General features: G+C 40.6%; 1 pseudogene; it reads left to right on the plus strand.

The window, feature by feature from the left end:
• Positions 1 to 10,825: 10,825 nt before the first annotated feature.
• Positions 10,826 to 10,944, plus strand: LOC112475427 (annotated as a pseudogene).
• The last annotated feature ends 4,712 nt before the right edge of the window (positions 10,945 to 15,656 follow it).

Below are 15,656 nucleotides of genomic sequence, written 5' to 3' on the forward strand. Positions count from 1 at the left end.
GCCAACCCCGGGGACAGGAGAGGAAAGACACATGACCACTTCCTTGTTATTGTTTATTTCAGTTTCTATAGGAAAACTTAACGCACCTCCTGTTTATTTCCGTACTAGACACCTCTAGTCGTGTTAGGGCACATGTTTTCAGGTTATCTGTATTTACCTCTGTCTCATCCAATGGGAGTATTTAGCAAAGGACGTGTCTGTATTTGCAAACACAGCCTGTCTTGGAATAGACGAGCTGGGGACACTCGCCTTCCTATTGATGTTTTCCTTGCTCACTAATATTTTCCCAAGGGCATCATGTGTTTCTCTTGACATCTCTCCAGGGAACATTCTGGGGGTCCGGTCAGTAGGAGGAGAACATAGAACCTTAAATGAAGGAGGTAACTTTCGACATCACTACTGCCACCATTATTCTGGTTGTCACAGATCAAAGGGGCCACATATGTCTAAACCAACGGATACGTCTTCTCCTTCTGCCTGCGAGAGATGCCTGACTGCAAATGGTAAACGCATGCAGCGTATTATAAAAACCACCCTCACGTGGGGAGACCACGGTCTCCAAATCCATCTTTGGGACCTCCTCACCTTCCGTAATTCTGCCTTCTTGCATAAGTCACGTTTGTACGTCCAGTCTCGGTCATATAGCAGGAAACAAAGCAAACACAGGATGAGGTTTCACATGTCCTAGGAAGCTCCTCGGTCCCTCCTGCGGACTCTTTCATCTGGCAGCTGATTAGCTCAGGACTCGCAGAGATCAGTGGCCCAGAAGGGCCACGACAAATCTTGTTTGGTAGAAAACTAGTTCCACAGGATGTTAAAACATATGTCACGGAAACAATTCAAACATGTCTGAAAAGCATAAAACTTATATAAAGCCAAACAGGTTTTTGACTCTAGATCTTCCCAGAGGCTTCGGTTGGTCACATGTTTGTTCTGTGACCCTCAGACACAGTTCGAACCCATCAGACACTGAACTTACTTTCACTGGAGAAAGCCCTGCTTTCCTTCACTCCTCAGGTGACAGCTCCCAGGACTGTCCCAAGTTCAGATTTTGATGGTGGGTTTAGAAAAGCACATTAACGCAAGCACTGCAGACGCAGCAATGAACTCCTGTAGCTTTCTAGACCCTTCTCATCCACATCAAAACCTTTAAGATGACATTTCTCCCGCCATTAAACAAGAAAGCTCCTCCATTGGGCCCCGCCTGCCTCCTGCTACTGCCTCTGGCCTCTCCTCTCTCTGCAGCCGCACCAGCAGATGACATTGTCCCCAGACACGTTCCCACTACAGGACAGGCATGAAAATGCTGACATTAGAAATTTGGGATTGACCTTTCACAAGATATACATATATTCAATTATCACATTGTATACTTTAAATATCTTGCCATTTTATTTGTCGATTATACCTCAATAAAGTTCAGGAGAAAAGAAAAATAGAAATTGAGTGGGAGGGGCATGAATGCAGGAAAGGGCAGTCACCAAATTATCATAAGTTTATAGATAATAAAAAGCACTGTCAAATCTTTTAAAATGTAGAAAAATGTGAAGAAACAAAAATTACCCATAATTTCACTGTTTAAACATAATTACTGATAATTCGATAGCACAGATATATGCATACTGAATTTTTTGCTTTTTGTGATCATGAAAGCCATGCATGTTTATTGTAGAAAATTCGAAAAAATACAGAAATACAAAGAAAATAAATATTACCCACAATCACACTTTACTAAAATAACTGCTGTTCACATTGCCAGAATTTTGTGAATACATATGAGCGTTATTTAAAAGCAAAATTGGGAATTATAGTGTCTTAGCATTTTTTTTTTCACTTGCCATGGTAACTGAAAATCTTCACCAAAAATTCCCCAAACTTGTCCATTCCTTCCTGAGCAAGCAGTTCACCGGAACTGCTCTAACTCAAGTCTCTAATGGTCTCCATGGGTTAAGTCCAATGGATGCTCTTCAGGCATTTTACAAAATGACCTCTCAGCATTAAGCAGTTGGCAAATCTCTCCTTCTTGACACATTCTCATCGCTTGGCTTTTCTGAGACAACATTCTGCTTTTCTCTGCCATTCCTCCTTAGTCTACTTACAAAAAAAAAAGGACTCTATTTGGAAGGCATGAGACTTGGTTTGTAGTCTTGTTGTCTCTTTGGGAAAAGTTTACTTTCTTTATATCTTATTTAGTCTTTTGTTAAATACTCTAGATTTGTTAACGTGGATCGATCTTTTAAAATCTGAATTTTATGAAAAAGAATTTCAGTCTCAAATGTTTTCAATAATACATTCCCATTTACGAGATATTTTTTTCTTTATTATGGAGATATTTTTTAAAGCTACAGAAACCAGCCTGAAGGTGTTGCCACTAGCAAAATCTGGGACAATTTAAGCATCAAAATAATGATAATGACAGATTATCTATAACTCATGGAATAGAAAAGGATTATTCTTCCCATGAACCCATACTTATATAAATGAACAAATGGGAGGATGCACATCTTCGACCTGACCAGATGTTGCTGAATTGCTCTGCAAATTGGTCATAGCAATTTCTACTTCCACCCAACGGTATATGAAAATTCCAGTCACTCGACATCCTCACCAGTATTTGGTCTCATTGGACTTGAATTTTTGATAATCGAGTGGGTATAAAATGTACCACACTGTGGTTTGAATTTACACCTTTAAGATTACTAGTGGGGTTGAGCTTCTTAGCATATGTCCAGTTTTGTCTTCTGTGACTCCTCAATTCATATTCTTCATATACTTTTTTATTAATTTTGATTTGTTTTTTTAGCCTAGGGCTTGTTTTAATTATTGTTTTCAATATCTTTTTTGTAAAGGCGTTTTCCTTCATGTGTTTTCTATTTAATCAATTTACTCCTTTTATGTTTGAAGAAATACCTACAAATTTGAGGTCATAAAGATAATTCTCCATATCTTCTTAAAATGTGAACTTGTGCTTTTTCATTTCTGGGTCTTAAAATCATCCGGAACTTATTTCAATGTGTGGTATGAAGAAGGATCCTCATATTATTTTTATCCATATGGATAACCTGTTATTTCAATGCCAATATTAAAGTCAGTATTTTCTCCCGATTTGTAATGCTTCTGCCATATACCAAATCCCAAAAATCACGCGATTTCATTTCTGGGCTCTCTATTTCCATCGATTAGTCTCTCTCGATAATAAAATACCACCCCGTTTTAATGATCATAGCTTTAGAATTAGACCCACTATCTGATAGATGGATGCCCCTTTTTCTTCCTCTTTAAAAATGTCTTTGCATTCTTGATGTTTTGTTTTGTCAAATAAATATCTTTTAGGGGAAGCTGTCAAGTTAAAAAAAAAAGTAAACAATGAAAAGAGATAATTTTTTTTTTTAATGTCATAGTGTTTTTAATAAAATTACAATGGGTTGGTTAATTACTTTGAGAAGGACTGACATCTGTATTCGCCAAGGTTCTCCAGAGAAGCATAACAAATAGGAGATACAGATAGTGATATAGTATAGATATAGATATGTAGATTTATTATAGGCATTGGCTCACATAATATGGAGGCCGACGCTCTCTCATCTGCAAGCTGGAGAACCAGGAGAGCCAGCCGCGTAGTCAGTCTGAGTCCGAAGGCCTCAGGTTCGGGGGCTGATAGTGTATGTTTCCATCTGAGTCCAAAAGCCCAAGAACTAGGAACTGACGTCCAAGGGCAGGAGAAGACGGATGTCTCAACTCAAACGAAAATAGTAAATTCCCTCTTCCTCCACCCTTTTTTCCTGTTTGGACCTTCATTGCCCACCCACGTTGGTGAGGTCTGTCTTCTTTATTGCGTCCATGATTTTAAATGCTAATCTCTTCTGGAAACACCCTCCTAGACACCCAGAAACACTTCTCCAGCTATCTGGGCCTCCCTCGGCCCAGGCAAGGGACTCATAAAATTAACCATCACAACAGCTTTTGAGACTTCCCATCCGTAAACCTAGCATATTCCCATTTATTTCTTCTTTTATGTCCTTTGACACAATTTAATAATTTTTCCATATAGGTCTTGTATGTCATTAGATTTATTCACTATTATAATTCTGGTTGCTACTTGGAATGGGTTCTTTCTTAAATTTCATTTCTAGTTGACGTGTAAGAAATGTCTTTATTGCTGAACATTATTTTTTTTTTAGTTTTTTTCTCTAGGACTTTTTATTACTTCTAGTATGTTAGCGGCAATAACACATATATCCATTTTCCCCCAAAAGATATAATATATAGCATTTCTTAGGCTCATTTAACTATAAAATTGATTTTAATAGACTATAACCTAATTCATTTTTTAAGGGCTATTAGATGAAATAATATACATAAAATGTAAGTAATTAAACTAAAAGATAGATAAAATTAGAGTCAGGTATCTTTCCTCCGGGAGCCTGGGAGTGACCTGCAGAAGAAGAGGGAAAGATGGATCTTCTCAGCTCAGATCACCTAATACTGACCAAAAGAACTGTGCACCCAGGGAGACCTATTTTTAAAAGTGCAGTGTTTTATGATCTATTTCAGCCTGTTCGGATTCCATTTTCTAAATAGAAGTGAAATTATCTAAATTTAAAAAAATCGAGTTGTGAGCACCCACAAGGTATTGACCAACAGAAAAGAAACACCTGCCACAGAAACTGGTCAAAACAACAACAAGGAAGTGACTAAGTACCATGTGCCAGGTCCCCGCATGGAGTATTTAAGGGCCGCCTGGCAGACACGAGCATCAGACCTCCCTCACCTCCTGAATATCCACCTCACTTCACTCAAGTCCTCTCTCCTGACACCATGGGGTGCTGTGGCTGTGGTGGCTGTGGTGGTGGCCGTGGCGGTGGCTGTGGTGGCTGCGGTGGCTGCGGTGGTGGCTGCGGTGGTGGCTGCGGTGGCTGCGGTGGTTGCGGCGGTGGCTGTGGCAGCTGCACCACCTGCAGATGCTACCGGGTCGGCTGCTGCTCCAACTGCTGCCCCTGCTGCCGTGGCTGCTGTGGCGGCTGCTGCAGTGTCCCCGTGGTCTGCTGCTGCCGCCGCTCCTGTGGCTGTGGCTCCTGTGGCTGTGGTTCCTGTGGCGGTGGGAAGGGCTGTGGGAAGGGCTGTTGCCAGCAGAAGTGCTGTTGCCAGCAGAAATGCTGTTGCCAGAAGCAGTGCTGCTGCTAGGTGGCCGGCGGAGGCTCCGGTGGAGTTTGCTGGGATCGCCCTGGAACGTGGGTAAGACCTTCCTCCAAATCTCCCCATTTCTCTTTCTGTGACCTGGACGTCACTCATGTGCAGTCCAGGGCTATCAATGGATACTTTCCTCTCTGTCACATCGTAAATCGATCATTGCAAAAGACCCTGCCATTAATGTGAACAATGAAAACGAGACAACACAGCTGTGGGAGATGACACACATGTTGAACAAACCAAAAACAGAGTCGTAGTTACTAACTTTTTGTTTTTCTGAAACTCGCACGGCTGCGGTGCGGGCTCTCCCATTGTGCGTCCATCCCACGCCTTTCTGCCATATCCTTATGCCCCGCAGTGCTGTCCTGCCGAACGTTAAATGCTTACAGGGAGTAATGTACCGCATGTTGATGGCAAAAAAAATCCCTTTTTTTTTTTTACTTTCGTTGTCTCGCTATGAAAGGACCTTTTGTGTTCTGTAAATTTATGCAAAGCCAAATAAAGAAACCCTTGCTGGGAAGAATTTCTCCTGTTGTCAGATTCACTTCCCTTAGATCGTGGTGGCGCCGAGATGCACCGGGGACAAAAACAGTGTTCACAGCCACGAGCAGTTCGCAGAGCAGCCTTATTTACCCAAGTTCAGTTTCCTCGTCTGACTGTGGCAACACTGATTTCTTTGAGGTCAATGGAAATGTTATTCTTTATTCCAAAAATTCCTACCTCTTACCTTGGGGTGCAGGAGCATGAACCCAATTTGAGTCGTTGCCACTTGAATAGAACAGCAGGTGTCTTACCCCTAATCAGCCTGACCCATCCCTGAAAGATAACGCTTCTGAAGATAAGTGTAATACATATTCAAATCCGCCTTAGATCTTTCCCTTTCTACCCTCCATTAGACGTGTATGGCCTTTGACACAAAATACTTATCACGAAGAGTGATTCTGGCAGAGGTTACGAACAGGTCGGGCGAGTGGGGTATTATGTGGGAGAATGGCTCTGTGCCAGGGCGGGGAGCAGGTGTGTGAGCAGGTGCTGCCCAAGGTTAAGCCTATGCTTGAAGATTTTATTCTGGATTCGCCAATTTCTGAGAGCAATTCTCCACCTCGCTCCCATGAGGAGAACAAAGCAAATGTGAAAAATGGATCTAAGAGGTTGATCAAGGACCCACCATACTCCAATGGAGATTTCTGAAACCTCTACGTGATATGGGGGGAAGGACTGGAATGACTCTTCGCCAAGCCAAGCCAGACCAAGAATATGCCATGAGCGTCCGATTGCTCAGACCCAGGAAGAGTCTAATTAAAAGAATACAAATCAAACATCGAGAGAAAACATCTATACGATTGAAGAATTAGAGGACTACACTCAGTAGATTTAGAAGTTGAAAAGAATTAACCTACACCCACTTTGTGGCATATCCTTCATTTTTAGAAACTTAATCATTCCCTTTAGACAGGAGAACTTCTAAACAGGACAAAAAAAAAAAAAGAAGTCCTCGGCCTTTTTCTTTCTCTAGGTGTAGAAAACCCATGTCTTCCATCATTGGCACATCCCGATGCACTATCACCTAGTACTTAATGTCTAACTATGGCTCATTTTTCTTCTCCAGGTGTAGAAAACCCATGTCTTTCATCGTTGGCACATCCCAATGCACTATTACCTAGTACTTAATGTCTAACTATGGCTCATTTTTCCAGTGAAGATTTTTTTAAAATAGGGAAGATCACTTTTTACTATGTTGCATTATTCAGTCACTTTTCTTACGTTTATTTTGCCTTCAGTACTTTCTTTCCACATATTTTCATAGAATGATGGGCCGATGAAGTGTATTATTTTGAAAGCAGCATCTTTTCTCACTGAGACTTTATCATCTGCTAAATGTGCACAGTATAACTCAAAATGCAGTATTTCCTAATAATTACCCTGTACTTCAAGGCTCACATCTCAACACACACACGTCTCAACATATATGCAATTTTTACATCAACAAATAATAACTTGGAACCCATTTATTCAACTATAATGCCCAGTTTGGGGTTGGGAAGTATGATCACCCTAATAATTCCATTCTTTTCAAGATGTCAGTTAGTCTTACAATAAGAAACACAGTAACAGTTTGGGCTTCACAGCTGCTAGTCAAGCTGAACCATGAGCCAATGCCCTTTCTTCAATGATCAGTGTTGCCACCCCTGCAAACTACCTATCTTGTCATTGGTTCCTAGACTAAGTGAAGGAAATGAAAGCATGTTCTTACAGCAAATATATTCAGCATTTCCCCCCAAAATGTAAAAATCAAAGAGAACAAAACAAATATAGTTTGTAAGAAGTTTTTCTAGGCCAGCTGCTAATTCTAGACACATTTGAACAGCCAAAAATAGCTAATGCAGAGATCAGCGTAGCCGTCTGAAAAACAACAAAATCTCTTTCCTAGAAACCATGCTCCCTTCTTATCTGACACTCACAAAGTCCCAATGAATCCCAACCAAACATTACAGATTTCCATGCATACAGAGGTGGGCTAACCCTTACCCAGATGAAGATTCAGGGAAATCAGGACTGAAATTGTGTTTGGGAAATTACGATTCTGGGGCTAGCAATTCTCTTAGTGATTTATATTCACTGCAAAGAACAATCTGCTACCTGAGGACAGATTTACGAACAAACAAACAAATAAATAAGTAAAGAGTAAAAAATAAACTACATACTAACAAAAAACACATGGAAACAGATTTAAAACCATACCATTTATAACTGCTCTAAAGAAAATTAAATACTTATGTAGAAAATGTAAAAAAAAAAAAGTACAGATTAATTATCATGCAAATTACAAAATACAGGTGGAAGAAACCGAAGAAGACCCAAATAATGGGGACATATCATGTCTGTGAATTGGAGGACTCAACGCAGTGAAGATGCCAGTTCTCCCGAAATTGATCTATAGGTTTAATACGATTCCAAAATTTCAGCCAGGTGTTTCGTAGATGTAGACAAGCTCATTCTAAAGTTTATATGAAAAAGCACAAGACCTAAAGAGCTAAAACAATTTAAAAAATAAATAAATAAAGTGAAAAGAACCACTCTAGCTGATGTCCAGGATTACTACACAGACACAGTAATCAAGACAGCATGAGATGGGAAAAGGGACAGACATGTAGATGAGTGGAACAGAATAACGGATCCAGAAAAGAACCAATACAAATATGCCCCATTGATTTTTGACAAAGGAGCAACAGCAGTTCCGTGGAGGGAGGGCTGCCTTTCCAACAGATGATGCTGGAGCGACTGGATGTGCGTAGGGACACAAGATGAAACACACCCTCACTTCTTTTACAGAAATTAACTCAAAATTGATAATGAACTTAAGTGTAAAACAAAACTATAAATTTTTAAGCAAAAAAAAAAAAAAATAGGAGAAAATCTTTGGGATCTAGGGCTGGGTGAAGAGTTCTTAGACTTGACCCCAAAAGCACAAACCATAAAAGGAACAACTGATCAAATGGACCTTGTCGAAATTAAAAATGTTTGCTCTGAGAAAGACCTTGAAAGATGAGAAGACAAGCTACAGCAAGAGAAAAAAAAAAAATTTACCATTTCTGGCAAAAGATTTGTATCTAGAATACATAAAGAACTCTCAAAATTCAACAGCAGGAAAACAACCAGTTAGAAAACAGGCAAAAAGACATAAACGGATATTTCACCCAAGAAGATATACGGAGGGCAAATAAGCACATGGAAAGGTGTTCAACATCATTAGCCATTAGGGAAATGCAAATTAAAACCACAATTGAGCAATCGCTATATTCCTACCAGAATGGCTAACATAAAAAAATAGTGGCAACACCCAAAGCTGGTGAGGATGCGGAGAAACTAGATCATTCACGTATTGTTGATGAGAATATAAAATGGTATAGCCACGCAGGAAAAGTATAAAGAGGTTTCTTAGAAAACCAAATATATGCTTTGAATGTGGCTCAGCAGTTGCACTCTTCAGCGTTTACCCCAGAGAAATAAAAACCAGCATTCACACGAAATCTATATACAAATGTTTACGGCAACTTTATTCACGATAGCTTCAAACTGGAACCAGCTCAGATGTCCTTCAACAGGTGAATGATTTAAAAAACCGTGGTACATTCATTCCCCTGAAATACCACTCGGCCATAAAAAGGAACAAACTTTGGATGCATGCAAAACTTGGGTGATCTCAACGGATTTATGCTGAGTAAAAAAAGCCCATCTCAAAAGCATACATTGTGTATAATTCCATTTATATAACATTTTTGAAATGACGCAAGTATGGAGATGGAGAACAGATTAGTGATCACTAGAGGTGAGAGAGGAAGAGAGGGAAGAATGTGGGTGAATACAGAAGGGTACCTGGGGGGTCCCTTTGGTAGAACTCTGTATCTTGACTGGTGGTGCTCACACAAATGTATACATGTGGAAAAACTGCCTAGAAGTGAATACACCCAAAGGAATGCCTGGAAAACTGGTGAAATCCGAACACGATCAATGCAATGTCCGTGTCTCAGCTGTGAGATTGTATTACAGTTATGCGAGGTGTTATTATTGGGGAAACTGGGTGAAGGCTGCGCGCTACCTCCCTGTATGATTTCTTACAAGTGCGTGTGAATCCACGACATCTTCAAATAAAAAGTTAAAAAAATAGGTAATAAATCGCAAGGAACGCACCTAGATTAATATGGCATCTGGGCTGAGTGAGACCCCGGAGCTCTCCTTTCTGGCTTCTCTAGGCCGTTCCCCTTGCTCACTCCCAGCCCTGACTATGAAGAATTAATTATGGTTCTCCCAGGCTCACCTCTCTGTCAGGATTGTGCTACCGTTGCCATGCACACTTGAATTCCTGTCCTCCTTCACAAACGTCCACTTCCCCCAGTACCATCGCCCCCTGGCATCGGCCTCTCTCTTTTCGGCACTGCTGGTGTGCCCTCCCCAACGCCCTCAGTGCCTCGCTCTCATCCTCTCTCAGTTCAATTAATATTTAATGAATCGATGACGTCATCCTCTTTCCAGAGGGTGACACCAGGTGGCCATGTCATCGAGAATCCATTTAAAGCCATTTACAAGGCCAGAGAGGTTGGGTATTGAACAGCGTCTTAAGTGAGGCACACGGGTCAGACACAGAAGACCCGACCCTTCTCTTTTCCGTAAAGTACACAATCCAGCCGTGTCGTTAGGCTTCTGGACAAATACGTTCTTCACAGAAAACTCACCAAAAAAAGGAGCAAAGCAGCAAACCAAAAGCACAGTGTGTCTTCTAGAAGGAATCTGAATTGAAACATTTTTTTAAAAAGGCACATCATCTAAAACAGCAGGGAAAAGCAAGCCCCATAATAATACAACAAATATTATTCAAAATAAAAGCAATGGTTTTCATAAAGGATGCCCCAGTGACCTCTGGGGTCTTCCAAGCTTCTGCGAGGTCACCAGAGTGGGTAATGGAAATTCAGGAAATAACGTCATCTTGAACACAGGCCTTCATTTTTTTTTTTTTTTTAATGCGCACTATAAGATGGTGCTGATACTCTTTAAAAGGCATTAAAATGGTCCCCCAATTCATCTAGTGTTTTTGCTGCTATTGTGGTTTTTGTTGCTTGTTACAAAAAAAAGTGTAGTCTACAGCCATGCTACCCTGAACAAGCCCCATCCCGTCTGATCTCAGAAGCTAAGCAGGGTCAGGACTGGTTAGTACTTGGATGGGAGACCACCTAGAAAGACCAGGTGCTGCAGGTGTGAAAAACAAAAATAGAAAAATAAGGGATTGTAAACTGACAAGGTCCTTGCAATCTGTGGGTGGTCAACCAAGGGTTGCCACGCCTAAAAAAAAAAAAGAAAAAGAAGTGTAATTAGATACAAGCAAAATTGAGCTACCAAAAAAAAAAAAAAAAAACCAGCCAAATAGCAATGAAAAGAAAACCTTTGGAATGTGGTATCTAAAATGTCTAATCTGCATGGATGCTTCATAATATCCTCCATATAAGTGTCTTAACATGTTTTAAGCCTCTATGGAGAAGGCTTACCCTCCTCAATCCCCACCCAGACCCCCCTCACAGATCACAGTCATGCTAGCCCAGGGGGCGGCGTCTTTGTTCATTTCAATCACCAGCCTCTTGATCTTGGGGTAAGACGGTTTGCCAGCAGGACGAAGGCAAGAACAAAGAGACGCATCTATTTCCTGGAACCCAAGGTCTTCAAAATAGCTTTTGACTATTTTGGGGGGAGGATGTTAGTGAATATTCTTTTCCCTTTGAGTTGTTCTGAGCAGAATAAAGAATTAGAAACTAAGAGCCATTGAAGGAAACATAAAACAGGTGTCTGGGAACCACTGTTCACCCTAGGAGCCAGCAGGTAGGACCAAAATCTCATCAAACACTTCTCAATGGGAGCCGTGGGATATAAGGCTGAGCATTCTAACCCAGAAATAACCAGCTGTGTGCCTGTTCTCAGGACTGTGGGAATACAGTGTGGGAGGCTGTAATTGCCACTGGCAGCTCTACAAAGCCTTTGAACTTGAGGTCAGAAAAGAACCTGGGTGTTGTAAGGTTGATGAACTAGGATGGGTCAGGAGGACGTGAGAGGAAGGTGTGTAATGGAGAGTTTGAACAGGTAATTGAAGGGATAACGGACAGGAAAACTTTAGGGGCAAGTGACCAGAATCTCTATTTGTTTTCCATCTTAATTCAGGAGTTGATGCCTTGGAAACGAGGGTTGAATGTGAATGGGAGACAGCTAGATCTGGTTTTGTCCTTAACACCACACAGCTGTCTGCCTGCAAATAAGTCGCTAAACCTATCAGCAACCGATTCTTCCCTTCTAAACACTGAGCTCAGACTCTGCCAAGGGCCCAGTCCACATCTTAAATTCTTCAGTGAGTTCGATGTTAATACAGAATTGTCCGTTTTAACTAAAAAAATATTCTCTAGATATATTATTAAGGAAATTACTGATTTGTCTAAAGAGGGCAGGTATTATTTTTATTTGAAGATTTCACTATTATTAACTTAATGTATACATCTAATGTGTGAACTGATTTCAATCAAATTTATTTTCATGACCAGAAGTTAAGCAGATAATGCTTGAATTGTGACTTGAATGAATATAAGCATATAGACCAAATCTTGTTTTCAAAAATTAGGCCAGATCTAAAAGAAATTTAGACTCTGAACAAGTAAAACCTTGGAAATAAAACCCATGACGACAATCATGAGGACATAGTTAAGAGTTACGACTTACTGAAGGCATACATGCATCAAATCAATGCTAATTCTGATGACCAGCCAGAAAGATAACCTCATGATTCACATTTCACAGATGGAAAAACTAACATTCAGGGAAATCAGTGTGCCGAGGGTGCCAGGCTTTGTGAGGTGCGGGGCTGGAAACGGAATCGATCTGAGAGCTTCGACTGCCCAGGGTCTTCGGTGCTGCACCGCAAACACCGGCAGTCATGGAACGGGGGCGCTGCTGGGTAAACAGGGGCATGGGTGGGGTGGGATCACTAGGTGTCCTCGTGCGATTCAGCAATAACTGCTAGCATTGTTCGTTCTTCTTTGATAAGAAGAACCCACGTATCAAGAAATGTCTGAAGGACAATAAACTCTTGATTCGAGGAGCGTCCGCTTCCTATCACTTTCCAGGTAGAAGAGAAACGTAAATATCAGGTTCTTTCCAAACCGGGGGCAGGGCGATCTTCCATTTGTACCCTCGCTACTCCATCTTTTGCTTTGCTTGCTGCCACCTGTATCTTCTTTTCGTCCTCCCGTGCTGTGTCAAGCCACATGCCACATGAAAGACAGTCGATTCTTTCATTGCAGAAACATTCCGTCTGGTTTCTTCACCCATGTTATAACGGCATCTTGTATGAAATCTTAGAATAACTGTCAAGTGCTGGAACATAATCAGTTACGAGTAGGCTGCTCCTCACAACTTCACTCGAGCGAGTGGGTAATATTTCGTAAGTGGCTGATGACAAAAGCCACTCCAGGAAAGGAACAGGGGAATCACCGGCAGGGATGGCAGCCATATCATCACTGGGAAATGAGTCAAAAGGACCCAGTTGTATCACCCCTGGGAAACGAGTCAAGGAATTCAATTTAGGATGGCATATTTAGTTCACTTGTTTAATAGCTCCAAAAAATAAATAAAATAAAATAAAAAACAAACAAACAAAAAATGGAGTGCCGACTGCTTGTCAGTGCTGGTTTGGTGCCTGGGGTTTTGGGTGAAGTCTCCATGGTTGAGAAGGGAAGGGTAAGTGTTTGAATAACTTATCCATGCACAGTTCATTTATTTTTGCATTTTTAATTGAGATATAATTCATGTACCGTAAAATTTATCTTTTTAAAGTGTACAATTCGATGGTTTTTAATATATTTACGAAATTCACTATTTAATTTTAGAACGTTTTTATCACCCCCAAAAGAAACTCTGTAAAAATTAAACCAGATAGATTTGACTCATCGAAATGCAGAACTTCAATATTTAAAAAACAAAATAAAAATACGTGCACAATACATAATTGATTTTACTTAATATCAATATAAAAAACATCTAACAAAATAATTGCTAAAAGATGAATACTAAAAGAGGGATCTCATGAAACAGTAACTCGCAAAAGCATGAAAAGATGATCAACCTTACTAGCAATCCAAAAAATAAAAAATGAAATATTAAATATTAGATATCTTTAACCCATCAAATCGATCGAATTGACAAATTGATTCCTAGAAATAATCAGCGTTACCAATGCTCCAGAGAAATAAACGCAAGAATTTGTGTGAACCCTAATTAGAAAAATGTTTTGAAGAACTATAATATAACAAGCTAAAGTTTTGCATACTCTTTGGCCCAGAAACATCCTTTCTAGGGCCTGATCGATGGCACTACAGTTGAGCAGACGCTGAAATATGGTTCATGATCAGACAGAACGCAAACAACCTCAAGGTAAGGCCAGAGCAGGGTGGGGAGACTCTACTCTGTGGGTCTGGTTTTGTGAGATAAGTTTGCTGGGACAGAGCCAAGCTCACTCATTTACATATTGCTTACGGCTGATTTGCTCCACTAAGCAGAGCCCAGGAGTTGGACAGAGACCACAAGGCCTGCAAAGTCTAAAATATATACTATCTGGCCATGTAAGGTTCACAGACCCCTAATCTATAGTGAAGAAATTTATGGTCTAACCGAAGAAGGGCAGATATCACAGCCATGAAAATGACCTTGTACACCATTTAATGATGGGGAAAGGTACTTATCAAATGTTAAATTTTAAAAGCAGATGATACAATGCTTGCATAAATCGTATAGGAAAACACATATAGTTGGAAAAAAATTCTTCACCCAAATGTTGATACTGGTGATCTCAGGGCAATGAGGTTATGTTTTAAGGGGTGAAGGGTGGCTCTAAGTTTTCTTCAGTGAACATATTTTAATTCTCTAAAAATGAAAAGCAGACCTGTGAAGTTACTGCTTTTGATTTTTCTAAGGTAAGTGGTTAAAGTATAAGAAAAAGTTTTAAACACCATTTCTTTAAAACCACCATGGGAACAACTACCGCCCTTCATTCAGCCCGTCTCCAGTGCCTGGGCCACACCTCAGCCAGGGGTTGTGTGACAGGCGTGTACCACCGTCCTCTAAGCCACTGCTCTTCTGAGCCCAGTGTGTTCACTGTCAGCATGGTTCAACCAGCGCCACCAAGAAATATTTCGGGTGCCCTTAGATGCTTGTTTTGTCGCCTACAGCGTCTCCTTCCCAAGTGACTGGCTTCGGAGCCATAGGGAAACCAGTGTTCCTCAAATTCGCCTCTCGCACAACGCCCTCCAGGGGGAGCTCTGCCCCCAGTTGCACCTGCCCTTGACAGCATCATTGCCTGACCCACATGTGTTATGAGGTCGGTACTGGCGTATTTCTTTACTAACTCCTTTTTTTAATAAAACATCTTCCGCACTGACTCCTGATTCCTAGAAACATATTTAAAACTGAACACACTTAAAGGGAACTTAATTCAAATGCGCTTTAACATAATTTCTTTTGATGAGTTTATCTTTTGAAGATTCTCTAGAGCAATTTTAGCCTCACAGATTAACTTTGATAAACATTTTTAAAAGCAAGATGCAAAAATTATTTATCTAACCTAGATAGGACTTAAATCAGTGCTTCTTGATCCTGAATATGCATACAAATCACCTGGGGTTGGTTAAAATGCAGATTCTATTACTGTAGCCTTGGGACAAGAATTTGCAGGGCTGACAAACTCCCAGACGTCTGTCCCGGCTGTAGGTCCTCAGAGCACTCGGAATAGCAAACGACCATAATCATCTTTAATAGGTGCAATGTTTATGCTGTGAAGAATTCTAAACTATTATTATTTTACACTAAAGAATTATTGACTCTTACACTGCTTTCCACATTCTTCATGTCCTAGGAACCTGGAAGGGAAGTATTTGCAA

Source organism: Pteropus alecto, unplaced genomic scaffold, assembly GCF_000325575.1.
Source record: "Pteropus alecto unplaced genomic scaffold, ASM32557v1 scaffold110, whole genome shotgun sequence".
In the NCBI taxonomy this organism is placed as follows: Eukaryota; Metazoa; Chordata; class Mammalia; order Chiroptera; family Pteropodidae; genus Pteropus; species Pteropus alecto.